Source organism: Meleagris gallopavo, chromosome 12 (assembly GCF_000146605.3).
Source record: "Meleagris gallopavo isolate NT-WF06-2002-E0010 breed Aviagen turkey brand Nicholas breeding stock chromosome 12, Turkey_5.1, whole genome shotgun sequence".
In the NCBI taxonomy this organism is placed as follows: domain Eukaryota; kingdom Metazoa; phylum Chordata; class Aves; order Galliformes; family Phasianidae; genus Meleagris; species Meleagris gallopavo.
In genome coordinates, this window is record NC_015022.2 from 1,273,575 (window position 1) to 1,300,224 (window position 26,650).

The following is a 26,650-nucleotide window of genomic DNA, read 5'->3' on the forward strand; positions in this document are numbered from 1 at the left end:
TTCACTCACCCCTCTTGCCCTTTGATTTCTGCCTTCAATTTACATTGAAGGCTCCGTAACTCCTCTTACAGAAGATATTGGTTGCAAATATTTCCAGAACATCAGCCACGCCTCAGAAATAAACTCCATCATTACATCTTTTTAACCGCAGTGACCTTCTTTGATTTCTGCTCCTGCTGAATACATGTGATGCACTGACCAATGGCAGAAGTTAGCTTTTCACTAGATGTTGGATGCAGTCTCTGGAAGCATTAAATGTAAGAAAGAATGGCCCTCAACTCGGCAGAGGCTTCTAGAAGAGGTTGCGATGCAATTTTTTTTGTACCGGCTGCTGCATCACTTCCAGTCTGACATGAAGGAAAGGAAATGGTGCTTACATGAAGCGTAAGAAAAAGAAAAAATGCCAGAGCTATTAGGCAGCTCTTAGCAAGGACACTCAGAAACCTGGAAAAAGGGAATGGCAACCAGAGCTCTGCAGCCAGCTCTCTAATGCCAAGGCTGTTTACAGCCCTCTTGTCCATAGTGATAGTCATAAGCAGGACACACTGTGGAAACTGGGTGTTCCATCACTGAAGTCACATTTGCAGTCAGGAATTACTTGATGGATTACTATTTTGGGGGATGTGTACTGTGGAGACATTGTAAGTGCTTGGCTCCTTTATGCCCAGCTTTGTGATGACAGCTAGACGCTCTGAGCATGCCAGTGAGATCTGTTCTAAGCTACATATCTGCCCAGGTTTGGCTTCTCTTACCTTCCAATATGCCACAGTGAGAAGGAGAGCTTGGTTCTGGAGAGCATGGTCTCCCTATGTGACTCAGCACAGAGGCCACTTTCGGTCCCTCTTCCCATTAACACAGTTGATGAAGGGAGCATCTGGATGCAGCCTTGAGGTTCCTGACAAAAACTCAATGCAGGACAGGCTTCGCCACATTTGCAGCATCCAGGGCAGATCAACACAGCCATGGACTCAGTGTAGCTGCTCTGAGCTGCAGAATCTGATGATTAATGCATGCCTCTACAGGAGAGAGCAGCCTCTCCAGTGAAAATGGATTGCAGGGACACATAAAGAAGACAGCTTGGTCACCCACCACGAGGCAAATGTTCTCACTTCAACCTCATCCTGAAAACAGAGACCCCAACACACCTCACATTCTCTCCCACGTGGCAAATCAAGGAAGGATGAAGGCCTGACAGCCACACTCCATGGATTCCTGCCCTAGAGCTTTGCCTGGAGAAATGGTAATCACTGCTCCCCTCACATACTAATGCTGCTGCTGCTGCTGGAGGAATGAAAAATGTGGACAGCTGTGTGTGAATGAAGCAGACAGAATCACGGCTGTCAGCTGTGTCATCTTCAGAGACCTCCCCATGGTTTGAAAGCACATGCAGCCTGGCTGCTTTGCATCTTAGCCTGCAATCTGGTGACACGGTGTCTTAGTTGGATTTAATAGAAGGAAACAAAAAGCGGAGGAACGTGGGGAGTAAACACGACTACTGCAAATCAGATAAGGCTGCATAGCCCAACCCCACTGCCACATTCCCATCCTTACCCAAACTGGTGACCAAGACTGCAGGGAGAAGTGTGCCAGCACTTCCTGAGAGCTGAACAACTCCAGAGCCCCTGTGCAGAAAGGTGGCCACCTTCAGTGGGTGGCTCAGCCGCTGAGAATCACCTCTGCAGGGGAAAGTGATTACCAAGAGGCTGTCTGTGCATCAGGGAAGTATCTAAGGCGGGTGATCTGGCCACAGGCATGGCCATGCTACGTGCCTGCATGGCTAGGTCATGTAACTGCTTGCTGCTCCTGAAGGAGTGGTCTTTGCAGCCTCTCCCAGCAGCATATACCTGCCGCTCCTGCCGATATCAGGGACTGGCCTCTGCTCCCACAGTGAATCAGTTCAAGCAGCTAAAAAGGCACAAAGCTGGAGTTATGAAGGAATAATGTTTATCAGTTTAGCTCCGTAAATTGGCTCATCACTCTGTTGTCAGAGCTAGCTGTCCAATTTCAATGCTTGTTTCCACGCCAGACATTAACACTTCTCTACCTAATCAAGATGCCATGAAGTTATATGCACTAGAAGCTGACGTGCTCAATCCTGACCAGGAGGGAGCCACAGAAGAATGCTGGGAACCAGAATGAGAGGAATGCTGTGGATAACAGCTTCTAAACCCCATTATTTCCACTGCATCCAAGGTGCAGCTGGAGTCCACAGTGTCCCTTAGCATGAGAAAGGCCATTCTAATGATATTTCTGAGCTGAAAAGAAGAAAATATCCAAAATCCAGCATGAAAGGCTGTTCTAAGAAATCCGACTCTCAATGCTGACTCAATAGGTCAGTATGAAAGCTGAACACATAATTCATAAAAAAATAATTTCTACTGGCTTCACCTTTTTTTTTCCCCAATCACAGAAACAATCATTCTCATTTAGGTAACCCAAGGTGAATCCAGCCTATTTGAGTGACAGCCACGGGCTAGGCTTTTAATGAAGCCAGAGCAGCAGTTTGCAGATGGATCACCCACCTTTTTTATGCATTATCAGGGTTTTACTGTGCCAGCGACTTCTCCTCTTCCATCTATGCACGGTTTTCAATGGGTTCCAGCCCTCCCATAGCCCAGGGAACTCCAGCCAGGGACAAGGAGAGACCCTATCAGGTTTAGGAAGTGCCTTTCTCCCTTTAATATATTATAAGTAGTGAAGACCTTGAGGAAATGGATGCTATAGAGGAAACATAGATGGAAATGGAGCTTATTCTATGCTTGGGATCTATTCTGGTCAGGCTAGGGCAGCAAGCCTTTATTCTACTGCATCAACGAAGGTGCTTTGCTTCTGCCATGAGGTCCTGCTGCCTCCTCTCGAGCACTAAAGGGTGAATTTAGCTCACCTACTGTGGGACTGGAGATTGAAACACACCTCCTGAAGGCAAGACACCTGGTTTGCAGCACTTGTGTACCTGAGCAGGGGAAGCAGTGCACCTCAGAAGTCCTGCTTCTCTCTGCTACCTGCAAAGTGAGCTAGCTAGCAAACTCCAGCTGTAAAGGTCTGAACACGGGTGACACAAATCCCATTTCAAATGTCAGTCACAGGAGCTACCAGCTCATTCCTACTCCTTGAAATAGATTTGCATTCACCTGCAAGAGAAAAATAGGAAGCACCCGTCCTGCATCACATAGGAATAACTATGCAGGGGTAGAATGAACACTTTCCACTGAGAAGTTCCTGCTGTAAATAGATCCCCATACAGCAGGGAATACTAAATCCAGAAGTGTGCTGCAGAGGGTCTCAGCCAGGGCTGCAGTGCAGTCTATAAGCAATCTGCAGCTCACCAGGGAGAGATGGGAGAAACATTCTAGAATGGTTGAACCAGAAGCAAAGGAACATGAGTAGTAATTGGTACTTCTCTGCTTTTCCTCATTAACACTCAGGGCTTTATTGTCCTGTCATATCATAACCCCAGCTGGGTCCCAGAGCATCACACCTCCTTCCCTGGAACTGCTGGTGCTTTCCAGCTTTCTGTTTGTGATTTGGAAAAAGGGGGTGAGGAGGAGGAGAAGGAGGAGGAAGCACGGATTCAAGCTTAGAAGCACCTGCTTCCAAGGGCTTTTTCTGATAGAGCCAATAGTTTTGTTACTTAGTTATCCAAAACAAACAGAATCCCTGCTATAAAGGCGGCTTTGTGCCTCTGGCCAAAGGGCTCCTTGCAGCACTTGCTAAAAGCACAGCTTGGGGAAAGTGGAAGGACCAAAACTTTCCTCAACAAAATCATCTCTAGACTCCATCATGAAGATCCAGCTTATACTGTACAAGCAAACTATCAGCATCCTAAGAGTATGAATCTGAAATCCTGTCAGCCCCAAATAACTGTGCAGCATTCCTCACTTGGCTCCGTAACGCAATAGTATTCCTCTGTCCTGAACGTTTGAGCTGGAAGAAATCAAAGACACCTCGGAGAGATGGGAATCTGGCTCTAGCAGTGAAACAAGGGCTTTGAGTCAAGACAAAGTTGTACATTTGATCGTTGCATGTTGGCATATAACTCACTATGGCTGTCCAAACCAATAGTCAATAGGGTTTCTTAGTTCCCTGAAAGCAACACTGCATCAGCGTGTCTGTTTCAGGTCTGCAGCTGCAGGTCCCTGTTGGCTCTGCACGTACTGTAGATGCTGTGTGTGAAACAAAAGGGTTTTCCTGTGGGCCTGGGGACTGCCATACAGAGGTGTAGCAGTGATTCTGTTCAGAGCCAGCGTGGCTGAGCTGGAGCTAGACACCCTGCCAGACACAGCTAGCAGCAGGCACCGTCACTCAGCTGAATGCTGGCTCTGCACAGAGCTGCCTTGCATCCACCAGGCTTACAAACAGATTCTGCGCCACAGGAGAGCAGTGAAACTGCTTGTTACCCTTCACTACCTCTACAGGCAATATAGCAGGATTTCTGTAGCACTGCATCCAAACTAAGAAAGCCTGCTGGTCCCAAGTTCTGGTGTCTGCAGCCACACCACAGACAATGCAAACTGTGATAAATCCCCTGTGGGTAATCGAGTACCTGTGACACTGCTCCAGCTTCATGGAAAGCAAAGAACCTACACTTAATTTATGGCTTAAAAATCAAAAGAACTTAAAAAATCTCAAAAGAGAGCCCAAACAATATCATCTGTATTATTCTGAGATAGGGGGCAGAGTTAAGGTTGTTCTGTCATGAGAAAACATGCATTTCCACTCATACTTAAGAAGACCCCTTGTGGACTCTACGGAAGCAAGTTGAGATGTCTTTTATTCTTCTTTCCTGTGCTTGACTTTTGTATGTAACAGAGGTGAAGATGTATTTTCCTCGTAGAGGCTCTGAGGAGGTTTCGGGGAGCTGGATATGCAGATCCACCCTGGAGAGCTGGAGGAAGGAGAGAGCCAAACAACTTGCAGGGGGCACACATGGCACCGCACATATTGGAGCACTGAAGCACAGAAGCCATGGGCACACGCAGGGCCAAAACCCTGATTCTGCTACTGCTGATACTGCTAAAGACATGCAAGAAACCAGAGCTGAGAGAGAGAGCAGCTCCTCAAGAAATTCAGCCTGTTGTGTAAATACCACCATTGGGAAACACTATCTTTCAGCAAAAGAACACAAAAGACCTCAGCTTCTGATGAGAAGAAATGCATCATCGACCCTTTTACTTGCTCTTTCCTATCCCTCTCCAACTATTTTGCTCTTCCAGTGATGCCACATTTAAGCTGTGCCAGAACATAAGCTAATTTTAATGCAAAAGGCTTGCTGTCTTGAGTAACTTGACAGGCCATACGTTTTGTTCTGAGTGATGAATAAAAGAAATGCTGTTTGTGCTATATAAAGACAACCCTTGAATTTCTGAGGCAACTGTTGCACAGACTGGACTGCTGACTGCTAAAAGTGGGCCTGGAAAGAAGAGGAAATTCAGTAAGGGAATGCAATTGGCCTTATTTACAACATCAGAGCATACTGAGAAGCAGAAGTCCCATACAAAGGATCACCTTTGGGTCAGACTGCTTTGGGCTGTGCAGATCACACTGTGTTTGGCATAAGAGCACAACAGCATGGGAAGGAAAGAGCTTCAGGATCCAGATTGCATTGGGACAAGGCAGAAAGCACCAGGCAGCACAGAGCAGATGGACTGGAGATGGGAAATCATCTGTGGTGCACAGCTACATCTGCAAACAGCGTGCAGACTCAGGGATGTGCCTGACAGTTTGAGGTGGTGAGGGATTTGGTTTTGCCTGCTTTTTGCTGTGCCAGCAGGGAAAACTATAGCCAGAAGATCAAGTTTTAGATGAAGGCAAGAGTTTGAGGTTGATTCTCTCTTTATGCTTGCTCTGCACCAAATGACATAAGCAATGTCAGTGGAGATGCTGATGCTGCCTTGAGTCAGTGTGAGAGGATAACTGGGCCCATAATTCACTAGGTTTAATGCTCAGAAGGGTGCCTGTCGCAGGGCTGCCTGAACAGCAGCGAGTTTGAGGGGAGTGCACTGAGTGCCAGGTGTTAGGGGCGATATCCAAGTCGATTTTACACTTTAAATAATAATCCTTTGTGCTGCTGAGGTAGTTTTCATTTGAAGGTCTCAAGGCGCCCAGCTGACATTAACCTAGTATGCTTCAGTCTCTCCAGTGTATGTGTTATCTCCATTATTCTAGATGGGCAAAATTAGGCACATAAAAGCAAAAAGCCACTTGCATGAGAATCTTCAAATGAAGTTTTGGACCAAACCTGAGGACGCTGGTTGTTCTAACTACTGTTCATGGATTGTGGCCTCTAAGCAGAGCCAAGGAGTTGCTCTCAAACTTTTTGTGCTGCTCCAGCAGCACAAAAGCAGGAGAAGGGACAAGTGGCCTCTGAGCAGCTGGTAAGGCTCTACAAGATGCTGCTAAGGCTCTACAAGAGCATGATGCACATCTGCAAGCCTCTACCTGCTCCCCAGGTAATTTAATTCCTCCCAGGCAGCTTGCTTCTGGCTACTGGCAGTGCTTCTCCAGTTATGAGATACAGGGCCATATTCAAGGAGCAGCAGAAAGCCCAAGCCAAAATTAAATCCAAGCCTTTTCTCCTCCGAGACTTTTGTCTACTGGAAAATATTTACAGCAGAGAAAGGTGAAATAGCAGGACTAATTAGCACTGAGAAAGCTGGCATAAATGGCAGCTGTTTACAGATATATATAAACTCCAAAGAGCCTGCCACCACCGTGTGTGTTGCCTCCTGCACCCTCAGAGTGCATGCTGTCGTGACAACAGCCCCCCTTTCCTCCCCATGCCACCATTCTCAGCCTCGACTTTAATCTTCATCCTTTTAAGAACTTTTGTCACCACGGCAACATGACACAGACTTTTAAAAATATTTTCTAGCGCAACTCAAACGACTGTCTTTCCTGTGTGGCTTTCTTTAAACCTCTAGGATAAAAACATTTAGAACTGGATTCTGCCCGCACTGAGCTGGGTTGTAAGCCTGCAATGGATGTCAGGTAGCATGAAGGAAGGATGGAAGGAATGGAGCCTCCAGCGTGAAGGGACAAGAAGTAACGGCCTCGAGTTGTGTCTAGGGAGGTTCTCATTGGATATGAGGAAAAATTTCTGCTCATGAAGAGTGGTACTGCAGTGGCACAGGCTGCCCAGGGAAGTGGTGCAGTCACCGTCCCTGGGGGTGTTCAGGAACTGTGGAGATGTGGCACTGAGGGATGTGGTCAGTGGGCATGGTGAGCACAGGCTGACAGTTGGACTAGATGATCTTAGAGGTCTTTTCCAGCCTATTCTATGATTCAGATCTCAGAGAACACGTTCCCGAGTGCAATGTGAGGACTGGGACCAGAACCTCTATGACTGTTGGACTCGATGATCTTTAAGGTCTTTTTCAACCTGAGTGATTTCATGATTCTATGATTCTATGACTTTGGGGTTTGTGCCCCTTTGCTTTTCAGCAGGGCTACGTTCTCAGATGCCTACAGCTCATGTTTTCAACAGCATTCATATATCTCTTGATATAGTTGAATGTGTTTGGAAAAAAGGAAAAAAAAAAATCAAGCCCCAGAGCTGTAAGTAGGTTAGGTGTCTAGCTCTCTGTGGGAATTAGATATCTTACCTGCCTAGGCATTTTTTTAAATCTCTCATGGCTCTTATCTGCATCTTTGGGAATAGTAATTCTTCTGAGAGGCTAGCAATGAATCACTTTTGGAAATAGGTCACGGGCTTTTCTGAAGTTAAAAATGATCACAGTCATCATCCAAAAGGTCCGTCTAGCTTGGTAGCTATAGATAGATACACCAAGGGAAAGGAATATCTGGGAAGGCTGAGGGAAAGGGAAGCATAAATACATACCTGAGAAGAAGACAAGAGACACGGCTGGTCTGAAAATGGGGCAAAGCCTGGCATGGCCTGAGAGCAGCATCAAGGATGAGCACTGCGAGTTCGGAGACTGCTCGGAGTGTGATCCTTCAGCAAGTGGAGGCATTCAGCGCTGGAAAGGGCTGCTGAGCAGCAGAGGAGGTGATCGATGGGTGACTCAGATGACAGAGGTGAGCCCAGGCTGCAGGCTCTGTCGGAAGGACCTCATTTGTGGCCTGATCAAAAATTCATTGAGCTAAGTGGGAAGACACCCCTTGAGTCCATTGAGCTACCAGGCACACAGCCAATTAAACCAGCTAACATGGACAAGTAATGAGACAAAATAATGATGGGAATATTGACCACATTCTGCTATTACCTAGGTCAGCAACACTCCTCCCCTCAGAGCATGGGGCTATTTTCAGCCAGGAAACTAAAATCTGCATGAAACTGAAGAAACTGACGAGAGAAAATGCCCTTTTTTCCCCCAAACAGCGTGGAATACATTGCTGCAGGAATGCTTGAGGCCAGGAACTTGGCAGGATATTACATACATGCCTAAATAAATAAATGGCTGAATAATAATAACTTTAAAAAAATGGTTTATACTCTTCAAGGCTTAAAAAAAAAAAAAAAAAAGTGAGGAATAAATCTACCTGTGAGCAGATTATTGTAGAGCTGGTGTTTTAGAATTCATCACACGTTCCCTCCAAAGCATTTCATTGCTATTAAGAACACGAGAGCAAAAATGAACTGGTCTGTCACAGTGCCTCTCCTTCTCCATTTACAGACAGGAAGGAGCCCAGCCCAGAGCACTAAGGACTGTCAACAGCATTTGTAACCATAAACACACAGGAGAACATGGAAGAAAGAAAATCAGATCAAGAGATCCTTCAAATGACAAAGAAAATCACCTTCTCAAAATTCAGATTGCCTGTAAAACAAGCACAGTTCATATTCTTAGAGTAAGCTGTCACAAAACGTATTAGCAGTGACCTTCGTTTCCATCACATTTGAAGGTTTTTAGTCTAAGATTCAGAATAGAATTAAAAAAACACAACAAAATTGTCATTTAACACACTGACTGCTGTTTATCTTGCTCCACAGCTTCTGCTCTGAACAATTTTTCTTGTATTCCCACAACTGACAGATTCCTACGATTGGCAGCTGGGATATAAAAGACCCCCCCAGGTCCTGTGCAGTAAGCGCAAACTCTCTGAAGAATCACAGAACTTGTGCAGGTTCTCCCTGGGTGCTGCAGCCCATGGCTCCCCAGCAGGACTCGCTGTGGGACCCTATGGAAGACAGAGCTCAGGTTGCAGCTCCACGTATTGACATCCTGATCTCTCCTAGCTCTGCAGCTGGCATTTGTTTAGAGGATCCGGCTTTCTGTCGATGGAATGATGGCAAGCTTCTCTCCTCCCATTTTTAAAGAGAGCAGATAATGTAAATTTCAAATTGCTGCATCTGCCCGCTGAGGCTGCTGTTGTGTTCCGTTTGACTGTATTAATGCACAGAAATGTAATCTACTGCTGCTCATAGCCCAGCTCTGCCTGCCAGGCCAGCTCCCATCCTGCAAGGAGGTGGAGCGCCTTCCACCTAACTCAATCCTCCCGTTTGATTTGATTACAACCTCAGCAACCAAACCCAACTTCCACCACCTCTGCCTTTTCTATGCTGTTAGGGACTGCAACACCCGTGAAAGCAGCAGCCTGGCGGCCCTGCAGCCTGAAATAGTTTCCTGCACCACGGGCACAGAGTGCGAGCAGACACTGGAAGCTCCTCGTGCTGTAAACTCAGTGACACGAGATGTGAACAGAGAGCAGAGTTCACAGGCTCAGGATGCTCAGCACAGTGGTTTTCAGATGGCTGAGAGTTTGCCTGCAGCCTCCATTGAGCCACTTCCTTTTCTTGCTAGCAATGTTTCACAGGCAGCAGGTGAAAAGGGGTGCAGCTGACACGGCAGTGAAAAAACACTCTGACTGCAGCAGCATTCCGAGGGAGAGCAGAGGGGTGCAAGCCTGCTGGATAGGCTGGAGCGTGGCTGTCAGCAACACATATTTAAATTGTTTTGTTGGGATCGGTTTTATTTCTAAATCGCTTTGACGAAGGCTGGTCTGAACACTTCCAACAAGGATCTGAATCATCTTTTGGGGGACCTCAGCAGTTTGCAGGCTGAGAGCCAAGAGACTTCAGTGCACAGACCGATGGGAGTTTATTTGCACACAGTGCACACATTGCATCCTGCCCAAGACGAGTAGCAGGAGAGACAAATGCCCTCCCACTCTGTTAGAATAATAATAGCAGTATAACCTTTTCAGTACTGCAACGTGCACCTTCGAGAAGACATCTCTTAAAAGAACAGTGCAGTGAAAAGAACTCCTTGGGTGCTACACTGAAGAAAACCTGTGCCCTTCTGCAAGCTTCCCAGAGCAGGGGCTGAGGTGTTGGAAGCTCGAGGAAGAGGAGCTGCAGGAGGCAGTGCTGCCACCATCTCAGGTGCAAGCAGGCTGTGCTGCTCCGTGGAGGAGGGGGAAAAGGGGGAAGTGGCTGGGTGCATTTTGTCGCTTGCTTTGTGGATTTGGAGCGGAGATAGCTGATGGTTTTTTTTTTCTTTAACCAACAAGCAGTAGATTATATTCATGAAAATATGACAGCATCCTGCTGTGGTTATATATAGATACTTTGGATGATTATAGAACAAAGTTCTTTAAGTCAGAATAAAGATGCTTAAAAGCTGTACTTAAACACTACCTAAAATGTTCCTAACCCTTCATTAACACATGCTGGGCAGGAACACGGTCCCTAAGGGCTGCCATTTTAATTAGGAATGCACCAGGAAATGGTGCCTGATGACAGGTATCAAGGCAAAAATACCAGAGCTGCAGCCAGGGACAAGGAGGAGATCTGCACAGCTCTTTTAGGATCACAGTAATATCATGCTAATAGTATCATACCAAGACTAGTAATAATAACAGTTTGACAGGGGTGTTGTACATTCAAGTGAAATATATGGTGTTATAAGACTGTGCTGCTGTCCCTGCGTTCTGGGTCTGAGCTCTGGAGCTACACCACCCAGCTCACAACGCAGCACACTGCACAGGGCGTTTCTGTCCTAGAGGTAAACCTTCCAGCTTTGGCACCTGAATACTGGCAACAGCTTTTAAAAGGCTGCACCCTTCAATATGCAGGTTTTTATCCCTTCTCCCTGAGGAGATATCTGGTATTAGGCCCCTGTCTGTCACTGCTGGAATGGAGCAGATACCACTATGGCACTGCAGGGGGCTCACACAAATAGCAAAGTCCTAATTAACCTCTTCTTCATGTTGTATCATGTGAGCAGAAAGTATTTCATTGGTATTTCTCTCCAAAAGGCACACTCCACGATAGAATTACTGGTACAAAGCTACCTGCTCTGGCCCACGTGTTGCTAATTTCCTTCAGAAATGGCCCTGCTGCTACATCTACTCAAATTCTCCTTTTTGTCCCGATGGGGAGATGCCCCACCTCCCTTCCCTGATTCATCCCTCTCCTGGCCAGTGGGCCTGGCTTCCTTCACACAAAGAATAATCCCACTAGGTTCACTTGAAACCACATGAACAGAACAAGGTCAAACCACAACTGATGTTGATTCCAAGTGCTCCAGCGAGCACTCCTTGGCACCAACCAGAATCAGTTCACAAGACGGCAGAGGAAACATCAGGCAGAGGGAAGATAACCAATTTCCTTGGAAGGCTTCACCTGAATGTGTAATAGTGAGAGATTGATTTAAACTTGGAAGCAGGAGTGTTTTTTAACCTTCTGAAGCTCTTGCCTACCTTTTAACTGTTATTCGTATAGCTCACATAGACACCCAAGCTGCCCTTGAATTATGTTGTCTGTGGAAGAAGCTCCAATGTCTGAATGCGTGCTGTCTGAAAGAGTATTTCCTTGAATTCATTCAGGATTTTCTGCCTTTTCAATTTCATTGGCTGCTCCACATCCTTGTTGTGTACAGCAGGCATATATATGGCCCTCATCTTTTTTCAGCCCACCGACTGCTTTACAGGCTTTTACTTTTCATCTCTTCCCCTTAAAGGAAATAATTTCAAACTTCTGATCTATTCCAAGTTGTTCTCAATCATTCTCATCAGCCTTCTCTGAATTCCCTTTACTCCTACAGTGCAGAGGTAGTCCAAGTGTCTAAAACTGGGATATTCTTATCCCCAGTTATCCTATGATGGTGATTTACATCCATTTTTAATGCTTACCTCCACCCTGTTCTGCTTTTTGGTCACCTCCAGCAGAAAACCAGCCAGTAAGAAATTACACAGAAGAATCATCTTCTACAAAGCAGAAATACTATGCAACAGGGATGGAGCTGCCTTAGCATTCATACTCTCCTCCTCACTCTGCTTGGTTTCTTGCTTAGTTTGGAAAAAAAGTGAGTCCTTTGGGAATTCACTTCACAACTTGCTCAATTCGACCTCTCCTGCCTTGCCCTCTATAGTCTGGATCGTTCTTCATCTTCTGCTGCCTTGTCTGATTTAATGACACCTCGTTGCTGTGAAAGCCCCCAGTGCAGCAGTAGGAAAATTCACCCCCATCAGCGTAAGAAGAAATGAGCAGAAGAGATGATGGTGGCAGCACTGAGAAATCACCAGGGGAAATGAAGTACATAAAAATGACAGCATTGATCATTCTTTACAATCCCCTAGCAGCTCACTGCATGCTGCCGCACCCGAGCCTCCCCTGTCAATAGCACTGAATATTTATTCAGACAAATTTAGTCGGGGGTACAATCTGCTTTACCTGTGTGGCTGTTTGGGCTTTACAGGGGCTGTGTCTACACTGGCTGTGCTACACCAGCTAAGGCTATGTCCACAGAGGCTATGCCTGCAGTGCAAAGTGAGAATGGGCTCCAAGCAAGCGCTAGGTATGCAGAGGAATGGGGGCTGCAGATGTAGCACGGGTTCAAAGCATCAGTGGTGAAGTTAGGAGGGCTGAGTATCTCCAGGGATCTGCATCTGGATGGTGTTAGCCTCTGTCCTGCTCATCCCTCCAGACCACATGGATGAGGGCTGAAAATACTCAGGCCATCTGCCTTGGAAGAAGATGGAGGTGTGGCCCGTGTCTGGATGCACGCTCACATGGCAGTGCAGGCACTAGACAAGCTGGGACTCAAAATGTTGCTCAGACTCCTATTGAAGTGACTGCAGGAATGCAGAAAGGCTGGGAATTGCCATTCCTGCGTGGTAACAGAGTAGTAAAACTTCAACACAGGACTGGACTTCTGCCCTGGAGAGCCATGCTGCTGTAAGAAGGGATGGGAATGGGACCAGTGCTGTGCTTCAGTGCTTTGCATTCGATGTAACGAGTGTCTTTACACGAGCACTTCTAACCTAAGGCAGAGTTATTATTGTCAGCAGTGATTATAAATGAAGCTGGATCTCTGACCCCATGAAGCTCTGGCAAAGCCAGAAATGTGAATCAGGACACAAGTGTGTCAGGCAGAGGATGTAGATAGCAGGAGCAGCTGTAACATATGGGATCAGGGCAGCAGGCACATTCTTCCCAAACAATGTCAAAAGTACTGAATTCAGTAAGCTTTAGCACTACAACTAAGTTCTTCTTTGTTTTAAAAAACACTATTACTTACTTTCTTGTGTTTATGGTACTCTTCCTCCACAAAGCAAATGTGGAGTTAAGCTGCAGCCAAGGAGTACTGCTAGAGCAGTATGTGGTAAGAAAGGCTGCTTTGAAGCCTCAAAAAGATGAGGTAAAACAGCATGGGATGAAGCAAAGGCAGAGGACCAAACTTGGGCCTCCTCAGAGTTCAAAGCTGGAGTGGGAGAACCCAGATATGAGCCTGCTCCATTAGTTTAGGGTTTAGTATGAATTCAAAACTATGGGATCTGATTTCCCAGTTCTGTCCCTGACATAGCTGAAATCTCGTAAGACAAGAGGTTTTATCTTCTTTCTCTAAACTTAAAAGAACATCTGGTGGGTTTGCAGCATCATCATATTTCAGAACTCCCTAAAAATCCAAGCACCTCATCCTCCAAAAGGATTACATTTGCATCCAAATTTTTAGCAAGTGATTGGTATTTGAGCCTGAGCTTCTTAACTCTCCCCAGCAGAAACGATCTGAACATTAGAATTTCATTAGGGATCCCCTCTCTCATCTGCATCCTCATGGAGGATGTAAACATACCTGGTGAGACTGATGAGAAAGCATTTGGTAATGGGTTCTTCTTCAGACCTGCTGGATGTGAAAAGAGAACTGAGGAGGAAAGCGTTGAGGGTGAGGGGTAGAACATAATTAGGGAAAACCCTAAGTGGGAGACTTCAGGTCTTCCCAATAGGAAGCAGAGAAGCTGTCAGTGCCCCTCACATTGCTATGTCCCAGACTCCTTTCCCCACCACTGGCATGCTCCTGGTCCATTCTCCTGCCTCTTTTCTGATGCCAGCACCGGCATCTGGAGTTAGCAGCTGCCTCCTATCCATCAGCATATCTCCTTTTCTGGGCCAGCTGTCAATTAAGCTGGCTCATTGGTACAACATTGCCACCTTCCAGCTCCAGAAAGCAGCCCACAGTGTGCTGAACTGCCAGTCCCAGAGGCAATAAGCTGGTTGTTAGCTGTCAGACTGACCATCCACAAATAAGTGATGGGAACAAGAAGCCACTGTGTGGGGCCTAGTCCTGTTGGGAATTAAAATATCCTCTGTCCCATCTTTCCACTTCAATCACATGCAAACATCCTGTTCCATCTGAGAGGCCTCTCCCAAGAACAATTTCTGCCCACCTAAGACAGTACAGCAAGATCTCGAATGGTGTCCTCTAGCTCACTTCTTCCCTGGGAAGGAGGGAAGCAGGCATCTTTTCCTCCAAATTACTCCAAGAATTGCTAGCGAATCAAAGATTTGCTTCACTCAAATGGCTGATTGTAGCACTGGCTACAACTCCTTCCCTCATCCCATTAGTTCATCAGGTTCAAACGCTGGGCTCTGAGGCCACTTGCCCTCCATCTGCAGGCTGTCGAGGTAGGAAGGGAAAATGAACGAGGCAGAAAAAAGCAGCACATCCTGCAGCTCAGGCTGGGCATCATTTCTCAGGCAAGGAAATGGCAGAGCAGCCCTACACTTCCACCCTCAGGAGCTTGCTGAACTGCACTTCTGGCACCCAGGGGCAAGTTAGAGCGGGGGTGATGGAACACTACAAGCTTCCAAAGGGACTGTGCAAGCCTCACCAAAGCATACAGACACTTGGTGAGGGTATGATCAGCTCTGACATGTGAAATACCCCTTCTGTAGTGCTACTGAGCAAAGCCAGCAGATGTGTGCTTATTTTTCTGCAATGCTGTTGAGTGTAGGGGGAGGCTTGCCTCTCCTGTGACTGTGCATGGCTGGCGAGGCGGCTGCGCTGCTGCAGCCAGGCTGGGAGCAAGGTCCAGGGAGCTACCTCCCTTCAGCAGCAGAAGGAAAGCTGCTGCCAGCTGCTGTATGTCTCCAATCAGCACTTTGAGCAGCACGTCCCCATCTGAAGTCTGCAGATAAGGGGCAAGTGCTTTGCGATAAAAGTTCCTTTTAAAGAAAGCATCTCCTGCAGAAGCTCACAGCATGCTCTGCCTCAGGAAGGCAGGGAGGATGGAAAGGGTAAAGGCCAGAGAGGAACATGTTCCAGCCTGGCTCCATCCCTCATTGTCTGCATTCCCAGCATTCACAGTGAGCCAGGATACAAACCGAAGGGTTTTTTCCATCTTCCTAAAATGGACTGCACTATTCCTTCCCTGCCAACTGCTGAAATGACCTTGAAGAGGGTAAGGAGAGGGGCAAAAATCTGAATAAGAGAAGCAGCAGCGTCATGTGTATCCTGCCTCCAGCAGCATCATTGCCAAGGGTCAGGAGAGGAGCTCCAGAAAGGATTCTTCGAGTTCTCCCGACGCATAGCTGCACTGCTTCTACCTGCATGCAGCCATGGGAAGCTCTGTGCAAGGCAGCAAAGCAGGATGGAGCTACAACCTGCTACACTCAGCCCCCTTCCTCACAGTGGATATGAGAGACCCTTCCTTTTGCCTTCTGTGCTGGAGAAGCCAATCTCCTCCACCTGGAAACAGCACAGGCCAGCTCTCCACTCTTCAGCACACACGCTCTCTGTGGACTAAAGCAGTCAGCGCCTGGCTAAGCAAGGCAGTCTCCCGTATTTGGAAATAATCTCATTCACGGTGTATAAGGCAGTGCTGCAAGATGAACTTCCCAGGAGAAGTGACAGTGTCTTGCTACTAGAGGCATTTAAAACATATCTTACAACAGCCTCTGAAGATCAGATAGCTGAGTGCCAGGACAGACGTGATGATGCAGCAGGCTTTCGCCATCGTTCATTTCTTCCTCATTCTGCTCTCTTCCTTCCTCCATTTTTCTTTCCCGTTCCAGAGTTTGACTGGGTCTGCCTCACTCTCAAGACAAAACACAAATGTGTCTTCAGATCTGGAGGGCAGAGAGCTAAAGGAGAAAGTTCTTATTCATCTTCTGTCGTACCTACAAGGTTGGGATGATTTATCAGCTGAAAAAGCCAGCTGGTAAGATGCCTGCACATACTGGCAGGCAGCAGATCTTCGTGGAAGTGTTTGGAATGCAGAGGAGCAAGGCTCATGCACAGGCCAAGCCTGTGGGGAGAGGGAAAGCCTGCTGGGGAAAGTACAATTAACCTGAATCACACTTTTTTTTTCCTCTCTCTCACTTGCTTTCATTTGTGGTGGTGAGACAATGACTAGAAATTGCTTCTCTGCGTAAGGTCTTTCATTGGTGGTCACTGCTGGGCCCTGACAGACACCTCTGGACTTTGGCTGCATGCAATTTATATAATTAACTAGACAATTCCAGCTCAATTCTTTGTAGCATCAGAAAAGCCAGACACACTGATGGGATAAAGTGGAATTAGTGTTTGGGTGATGCATATTGGAGAGGAGTCTAATCAACCCTATTTGAGGGACAGCCTCTCCAAATTGGGCTGCACTGAGATGCAGCAAATCAAGAGGAATTAACACCCGGTAGTTTGCTGGGTGAAAAAAATATATAAATGAGAAGAAAAAAAGGAACACAACAAACACAGCTGCTGCGTCTTAACTGTTTTCCACCCCCTCCAGGGACTTGAGGAAGAGCAGGCCTGTCAGCTGCTTTAAGAGACATTATCCTCACAGTTTCTTCCCAGTGTTTACAAGGAGGCACTGCTGCTGCTTGTCTGACTGTTCGTCACTGCCAGCACGCAGAGGTTCTCTCCATGTTCACCTGCTGCAGGTTTCCCCATGCAACCCTCCACATTGGCAGACTCTTGGAGCAGGGTCTGTGCACCACCTCAGCACTGGGCAGTGTTCTGTGGATCCTAACTCTTCCCCTTCCTGAGCCTGCTGCACACAGTACTGCACCAAGCACTTCTTTTCCAATTTGTCCTCAGTCACCTTCAGGTCTTGGCCCCGACCTCAGTATTTCCCCTCCGGCTTGTTGTCTCCGATTCCAAGTCCAATTGCATACTCTGAAGACCATCATCTTCTCTTCTTGATTCAAATCCAAACCTGAGAAATGCATTAATGAATTTTCTCCTTCTCTCGTGCCTCTCAGGGACCAAAGATCCAAAGTAAGCATGATACCATCCTCTTCTCATCTATCTCAAGTCAACAATTCAAGAGAAATGCTATTAAGCATAGCATAGTATGATGAAAAGCCACAAAATGTAAAGATATCTATGTACCACATAAGGGCTCTGTTTCTACAAAAGAGCAGGAACAGTGCCCAGTTTTACATTTGTTCCTTGACTAAAATACCCTGCGTGTGGTGCAAGACACTTCGGGAAGTGCTAGGGGTAGAAGTACTTGAGAGTGGCATATTTATCACAAGGAGGGCAATTAACACTACTCTCTCCAATTCTGTGCGCACTCTTGTTGAAGAGCTTCTGGAGAGACATTATCCAGTGCACAGCTCCTGCTGCTGTTGTTCTGAAGGAATTCCTGCTCAGGAAGGGGAGAAGAAACAAAGGGAGAGACCATTACCAAAATATCCCTAACTGTGAAGGACAAAGTGACCGAGGCAGGAAGGGCAGAGAATGAGGGACACTCGTTCCCTGGAATGAACCTTGGGGGTGAAGATCAGCATCATCAACATCATATTGGAATTCTTGCCTGGTGACACGGCATCGGAATGAAAAAAGGTTCTTGTACTGAGGTCGTAGATGCAGTTCTGAGTTCTTTTCCATAAAGACAAGGAGAATTTTGCCATGCATTGCAAAAAGATTGCATAAACATCTTCCATTCTGATTGGGAACATGGAAAATGCCTCATCCTTTCCTCTAGCCCTTGGGGTGTTCCTGTTTAATCAAAACTGGGAGAGGGAGGAGTTAAAGAAGAGGAAGCTTAAAAATATGCATCCTTGTGGGAAAAGCAAGAATAAAATGTCATCCCTCTGCTCTGAAAAAGTTACTACATTGATTTCTGTTTCATAAAAATGAGGTTAAGTTGAATGCATTAAGCTGGCAAACTGGATAATTGCATGTCCTGAAACTGTCTTGAAAACAGCTCTTTTCACAGCGGTGCTCAGAAAATAACTTCATCAATAAGGCTCTTGCCCATTAAACCTTCGTACTTCTCTGTGTATGAAGGAGTGAAGCTTGTCCTTCCCCAGAAAGATCTTTTCCTCCTTTCACCTCAAACTAGCACAGAAAGTTAAGGCTGTTTTGCATTGTATTAGCATGAATAGTGTTCCCCAGAGGTCGGTAGTGGGGCCTGTCCTGTTCAATATCTTTACTGATGACCTGGACAAGGGCATTAAGTGCATCCCAGTAAGTTTGCAGGGGACACCAAATTGGGAGGAAGTGGGGACAGGAAGGTCCTACAGAGGGATCTGGACAGGCTGTGATCACTGAGCTGAGGGCAGTGGGATGAAGTTCAACAAGACTAAGTGCTGGGTCCTGCACTTTGGCCACATTAATCCTGTGTGCCCAACTACAGGCTTGGGGCAGAGTGTCTGGAAAACTGTGTAGAGGAAATGGACCTGGGAATATTGGTCCATGCTGGCTGAACACAAGCCAGCAGTGTGCCCATTTGGCCAAGAAGGCCAGTGACATCCTGGCTTGTGTCAGCAATAGTGCAGCCGGCAGGAGCAGGGAAGTGATCATCCCTCTGTGCTCAGCTCTGGTGAGGCTGCACCTGGAGTGCTGTGTTCAGAGTTGGGCCCCTCACTGCCAGAAAGACACTGGGGCCCTGCAGCGTGTCCAGAGATGGGCAGCAGAGCTGTGAGGGGTCTGGAGCACCAGTGCTATGGGGAGCTGCTGAGGGAGCTGGGATGGGTTGGTGTGGAGAAGAGGAGGCTCAGGACAGACCTTACTGCCCTCTGCAACTCCCTGACTGGAGGTTGTGGTGAGCTGGGCTTGGCCTCTGCTCCCACGTAACAAGAGATAGGATGAGTGGGAATGGCCTCAAGTTGTGCCACAGGAGATTCAGGTTGGACATTAGGAAATACTTCTCTGAATGAGTGGTCAGGCGCTAGGACAGGCTGCCCAGAGAGATGATGGAGTCACCAATCCTGGAGGCGCTCAAGAAATATCTGGATGTTGTACTGGGGGAGATGGTTTAGAGGGAAATATTGATGGTAGATGGACACGGTGTACTGCAGTCTTGAACTATGGCTGGCAACTTTTTTCCCTGGCGTGGAAGTGAGAATGCTCGGAGCCAAAGCTTGGCCTCGGGTTTGCTGCCCTGTGGAGGAACGTTCCCTCTTCCTGCAGCCAGCGTGGCCCAGGTCAGGCCCTCGCAGCTGGTGAACCTTTGTGCACACCTCAGGCAGGATGGGGCCTGCCTCTTCTGCACAGCTGACATCGCTCTATCCCTTTTCCTCCGTGCACAGCATCTCCTACAAGTAAGAGTTTGCCTTTGGCTACCTTGTTTGCTCAACAAGGCAGATGAATTCCTCAGCTCACAGCATTATCTAGTGATGGTTCTAGGGCCACAGGTCCAAACACTGCACTCTGCCCAGGTGAGCTTGGTCTGCAAGAGAGACTGAGCCTTCCTGGCCTTCCTGGAGCCCCGCAACAGGACAGCGCTTGCCACAGGGTGCAGTAAATGCCTACAGACAACAAGATGTGCTGATATTTGTCTCTTGTGGTAAAAAGCAACCCCATGCAGCCAGGCTCCTCCTTACACATCCCAACACCCTTTTGTCCTTCCCTTTTTTCTTCTTTTTTCTTTTTCCTTTCCTTTTTTTTCCACAGTTAAGCTCCTGCTTGATTCACGTGACACATGGATGTGGCACAGTCCCTTCCAACCCTGTCTTCCTAAATAAGAAAAGTGAGGTGAGGCAGTGCTGTTCTCTTTAGCTACCTCATTACAGTTTTTCATTGGATATGAATGCAATCAATAGTGTCTTCCTGGAAGAAGCTGCAATGAGAGGAGCAATTAATTTGCTCCCACTCGCCAAGGCTAACGTGCCTCAGACATGCTGGCCTTAAAGTACCATATGAGTCTGTCAGAACATTATTCCCATACAGCTAATGTGAAAACAGATTTGGCAGTGAATCAGCAACCCAAATATTAACAGGAATCTCCCTCCTGTTCCAAAAGCTGCACTGGTTGTTCCTAATGCCAGCAGTATGTAGCGATGCATCACATATACACTGTGGCAGGCTGCATCACTATGTTGAGGGGCACATCCTATCAACACAGAGCCTCTGCAATAACTCTTAGACAATGGCATTGCTTGCAGGAGGAACCTCCTCACACCAGACTCCTTTGAGGACCCTCTGTCACTGTGACACAACAGCAATAACAAGGCCTGCCAGAAAGTCCTCTCCAAAAACAATGGCCTGAAGCAGAACAGCAGGCAGCTTGCAAGATATGGGAGTCGAGCTGCGGGCAGCTGGTGCTGGCAGAGAGATGTGGGACGTGAGCTCTCTGAGAGAAAGGCAACTTACACAGCGTCCAGTGAAGGAGTAGGACAGGAGGAGCTGGAGGGAAGAGGAAAATGAAAGGCTGGAGGAAAACCGGCTATCACAGTGATTAGGGATCATTAGGAGCTCAGCCTTTCTCTTTTGAAAGCCTTTATAATTTCAGGGCAGTGTAAAAGAGCAGATTGACAGCCCTGTGACACATGGAACAAGAGGCTGGGCGCCAGCACGACCCTCTTGTAATATGCCCTATGCCATGATCCAAAGGGACTTCAGGTGTGCAGGGGAACTGAAACCCCACTGCTGCTACAAAGGGGAGCCTGAGGCTTACCACGGCCAGCCCCAGCTCATTCTGTCATGCAGGTACCTGTCTACAAGGAACACATCAGAGACAACACAGCCAGGAGATGGCAAATGGCTTTCACTTGCTGCGAGCAGGATCTGAACTACTGACCTAGAGACAAATGGCTCTGCGCCCTACTCCCGGCCCCTCCAGCCATCTATTCCCCGTATCATACCATCCTGTTGACAGGAGACGCATTAAGCACTGCCAGAAGGTGACTGCAAAAAATAGAAAAGGCTTTTTCCTTTTTATGGCACCCTTTGTAGCTGTGCAGCTATTCAAATATTTGCCTTGCTCCTTGTAATTCATTATAAGCGATTTTTTATGATACTGTCTTTGTAACTGTGCACTCCCATTGCACAGGTGGAAAGCTTAATTTGTGTTACAGCAGCAGAGCCTCCTGTTGAAGACAAACTCTGCCAAAAAAAATTTTTTTGACGTATCTTTCTCTTGAGAGGTGACACAGGGCAGGGGTGGGTCACTACCTGCCCAGAGGTAGTGGTAGATGCAGTGTCTGTACAGAAGTAAGGAACACCTGCCTACTTCGGTCATCTGTCCTCTCTTCACAATGACATTCTGCACAGGAGAAAACAGCTTGATGGAAAAGGCCGGGGTAAAATCCTGAGCAGCCTCCTTCTAATATGTCAGCGTTACTTTTTTGCTATTGATTGCAGTGCAGCCGGGATTTTTTCTAAAAGGAAAAGATGCTCCAGTTTTGGGTCACTGTGCAGAGAGAATGCAAATTACCACAACAGGCATTATGATTCTAATAAGCTCCTGCAATGACATTAAGACAAATGCTTAATAATGCTGCCTTCAGAAATTAGGTAATGCAAAGTAAGGAAGAAACCCAGCCCGTTCTCTCTCTCCCTGCCTCATTCCCCGTGTTTGCTGAGTCTGACTTTACTCAAGGGTGGTCAGAGGTTTTAATGAGTTACTCTCATGGGCCTGCCTTGCTATTTAACGCGACAGAATTGCAAATCATATCGATGAAAAATCTGCTAAGCTATTTTGAACTGCTCATGGAATGGGACCCCGCTGTGCTGCTTGAGTACAATCATTTCGCCCAGCTCCTCCCCTCTCAGGAGCTAGTTATGGATTTGGACTAACGTTACATCCCCCAGGCCACTAGCCATGTTAATTTAATTTAATTGAAGGAGGGCTACAAATAGGTCAGAAGAACCGAGGGGAATTAGTTGTTCAAATGAAAATGAAAATCAATTGAGAGCCATATTCTCACACTCTTTGGAAGCTCTCTCCTTGTTCTTCCACATAACCTCTCGAGACTTTGGATCTGTTTTTGGAATATCTCTGAATCTTCCTGAAAGCAATGTCATCTTTCAGATGATGCAATCTGTAGCCAATAGCAGACCTGAGAAGATGCATTTCCTCTATTCTGAAACTTCTGTATAATGTGGACACTCAAGTGAAGAAAATGACAGCAATCAGGAAGGTTTCCATGTTTACCTTGAAGTAAGAGTTTGAAAAATCAATAAATTGTCCTTTTCTTCACAGACACTGAAATTAAAAACTGTAACTTCTTTTTTATCCAACACAAATCTTAAAAAATCCCATCACTTATGATAATCTCTTATCATTGTGATTTATTTGAAAACCATCTATTTTCTTACCTTCTCACCATAATTTCTCACAGAGATTCTGAGATCAAGATGTTTTGGCGAGCACTGCTTATGTGCTATGTGGAAACCAATTTATAGGAGCAGGACTTTACTGGTATCCCAATAAACGTCCCTTGTTCATGAGTCACAATAGCTTGATCTTAAACATAGGCTACAGCCTCCTGGCACCAAACACTGGGGTAGATGTTGTGCATAAAATAGGGAAAACTCAGCAAAATGCTCGTAATAAAAAAAAAAAATTCAATCAATTCTGCCCATGAAAACCTAAAGGGAATTTTGTTTTACACTCACAATCTGCACTGCATTTTGATTGGGTATGTGGGTTACATGGCATTATTCTGCTTTCATTATTTCTGCTGGGTGACCTTGGGATGAGGTTTGTAAGATGCTGATATTCAGAGCTGGCTTTCTTGGACCAGCTTCTCAAAGACAACAGCTCTCTGTGTCCGTGAGCCACAGCGTGCCCCCATTTTCACATGCCAAGAACCACAAACCTGCCCAGCCACTCTGTGAAGAGCTGCTGGAGTGCTTCAAAGGCCAAGATGACAAGAGCTCCCTTGGGCTGCCCCAAGCCAGCCAGTGTGAAGTAGGGTGTGTGCAGTTATCACATACTGCATTCTGCAGGATTCTGGGCTTTTTTTGCTGCTGTACTGAGAGCTCAGGCTGTCCAGTAGCCCCTCTTCCAGCATAGCAGTTCTCTAGCTGCTCCAGGGATCACATGTGATCTTGTAATCTTCTCTTAGGCCATTTTTGGACTGTTCCCATGACTAGGACCAAGGTGTGACAGAAGTACCCAGGCTTGCTCTAATTTTAGCAGTACAGCTCCAGATCCAGGCTGCATCGTGCACCTCTGCTTATGCACTTGGTAACCACCAGACCATGAAGTTTATAACACACAGGCACACCAGGCCCAAGTCTCCCAACACTGCAGTCAAGCCCCTGACTGCAGGATAGATCCAGGCAGACACTTCAGAAAGACTCTATTTATATTCTGCCCTACTGGTAAATTCATTCCTTGGACAACTCATGCAAAATGGATAATGCAAATAAACTGCCACATTTGGAACTAAGCTTTTTTCATACTCCAGTGAATATGAGTGCAATGGATTGCTTTTCTTTTTGTGTGTCTTTTTGCTTTAGTGTGTTTGCCAAGCTGCAGGCCCCAAAGCACTTGGTTCAGATCTGGGGGAGGACGTTGCAGTGATCTACTGCTGAGACAGAACAGTGCAGGCACTTCAAACCACTGGCTCTTGAGCCCACAGACTCATGACTAGCATTGATCTGGAACTGATGAGCGGCTGGCTGTTTTACAGCACTGCAGCCCTACAGAAGGCTGTTCCTTCCTCTCTGCAGGGTGAGTGATAAATTCATGCAGAGCATGGACAGTTGCAGGGGAAGAAACAGAGAGGCTTGCTGTTCGCGAACTCAGGAAGTGACCACTTATCCCTGTACTCACTCACATTGACACTAATGCACAGATGCACACAGGAGACAGAGCAAAAAGACTGACATCTCTGCGTACAGCGCATCCTCCTCTCCTCCTCATGCAGGACTCAGTCTCAGCAGTAGGTACAAGCAAGGAGCTAAGTTTCCCATGGCAGCAGTGATTGCTCTGAGAACTGTCAGCGTGGCTCCAGGGAGCACAACAGCTTACTCCCACACAAAGATGAAGAAGCACTTTTCTTTCCCATCTCCTTGTCATTTTGTAGCACACACTGCGCCAGTGGCAAAAGACTGCCCCTTCTCTTTGTCCCTCTCTCTTTTTCAAGAAGGTGGAAAACTTCCTAGTACCATACTGTCATTGGAAAACTGCTGCTTGGGTCGAGCCCTGTTTGAAAAAAGACGATCGTGTTTGCTCTGCTGGGCTCTGCAATGCATAACAGAGTCTGCATTGCAGTCTCCAACTGCAATCCAACACCATCTGTCCCTTCCACTTGCAGCACTGCATCACTCCAGGGTGTCTGCTTTTCAGGAGGGACCCGGAGTGCACCCTGCACTGCTGAGCCCTGGTACCCAGAACAGCCAGCAAATGAGCAGAATGTCCCACCTTTCTGCTTTATGAGAGTGAAATTACACGTGGCTGCTCAGTGAAACTGTGTGAGAAGTGAGACAGGGAAAGGGAGCTGATTTGCTTACATTTCATTCTGTTTTTAAAAAAATTCAGTACAATGAACGCAAATGTATTCAACTCCTCTTCAACCATGTTATGGAAAGGAAGTCAAGTAGCAGCACTGAGCAAGGGCTGAGCTTTGTGCTGCCATAGCTACCTGTAAATCAGTATGAAGGACCCACTTTGACAACTCAAAGGCCATCAACTCACCTTTCCCTAGTGCTCTCAGATTAGAGGACAGAGAAGCAAAGCAACCAAGGGATGAGACAATAGAGCTGGAGATATTTCACTGCTCAGCTCAGTCTCCGAGCTCCTGAGTCACTCCACGGAAGACATTTCTGCTTCATTTGTCTCCATCTCTCAGTGCACTTCCCGTCTGTCTGTGCTATGAATCAAATTAACCTAGTAGTGAAGTCTTAAGGGCTGGAGCTGTCTTCCCCCCCCGTCCCCCCCCCTTACATCTGTACAACACCTTGCACAAAAGTCATCCCAAACTTCAATGAGCCACTATGGTCTGCTGCAAGTGAAACATTCACAAATTATAAAGCTACAAAGATGAAGCGTGAAATTTGTGAAGTATGCACTAATACTCTGAGTCTGTGATGCTGGAAGGAGGAAGAAGGTTTGCCTCTGTCATGAATTAGTGTTCTGACAGCTCAGTGTGATCCAGCTATGACTTGCATGGCTGCTTCCCCTTCACATTCCCAGGAGCACGCTCTGCATTAGATCATGCTCTGCGTCAGCTTCTGCTCCAAAGCAGCATAGAAAAAATGGAAAAGAAGATGAAATTGCCTTGACCAGCTTTCCTTGTCCTGAAAATATGCTACTGGCATGTGGAGAAAGCTGCAGGGAGCTTTCTCTCTGCTTTGGAGAGCACAGAGATGGGGAAAAAAATAACTAATTTTCAAGCTACCTGTAAGGTGGTGGCTTCTCTCACACGAAACCTGACAACTTGTTCCACACCATATCCTTATCTTTAAATTGGAGATGGAGGTTTGAAATGTGGACAATTGATGGATAAGTACTTGGTCGAATGGTCACAGCCAGAGGGTTGTAGTCAATGGCTCTGTGTTCAGGTGGAGGACAAGTGGTGTCCCCCAGGGGTCTGTCTTGGGACCTGTATCCTTTAACATCTTTTCAATGACATCAGCAAGTTGGCTGATGGCACCAAGTGGTGCATTTGATATGACAGAAGGAAAAAATGCCATCCAGAGAGATGTGGACAAGCTTGAAAAGTGGGCCCATGTGAACCTAATGAGGTTTAACAAGGCCAAAGTGTCACACTTGGGTTGAAGCAAGCACAGATACGAGTACAGACTGAGAGAACTCCTTGAGAGTGGCTCTGCAAAGGACTTAGGGGTCCTGGTAGATGAAAAACTTAACATGAGCCAGCAGCATGCTCTTGCAGCCCAGGATACCAACAGTATCCTCAGCTGCACTGAAAGAAGGGTGGCCAGCAGGGAGAAGGGAGATGATTGTCCCCTTCTGCCACTGTGAGGCCCCATCTGGAGTAATGCATTCAGTTCTGGGGTCCCCAGCTCAGGAAAAATGTGGAGCTTTTGGAACAGGTCCAGAGGAGTACCACGAACACACAGAGAGCTGGAGCATTTCTGCTAAAAGACAGTTTGAGGGAGCTGGGTTGTTCAGCCTGGAGAAGAGAAGGCTCTGTAAGAGAAGAGGCAGGAGACTTCCAATACTTAAAAAGAGCTTATAAGAAGGAAGGAAATCAACTTTTTACATGGGTAGATAGTGATAGGACAAGGGGGAATGGTTTTAAACTAAAAAAAGGGAGATTTAGATTAAA

General features: G+C 46.8%; 1 protein-coding gene across 1 annotated transcript in view; it reads right to left on the reverse strand.

Annotated features, from left to right (window-relative positions):
- HCN4 (hyperpolarization activated cyclic nucleotide gated potassium channel 4) overlaps positions 1-26,650 on the reverse strand; it is a 99,661-nt gene that overhangs the window by 38,272 nt on the left and 34,739 nt on the right. The window lies entirely within an intron of this gene.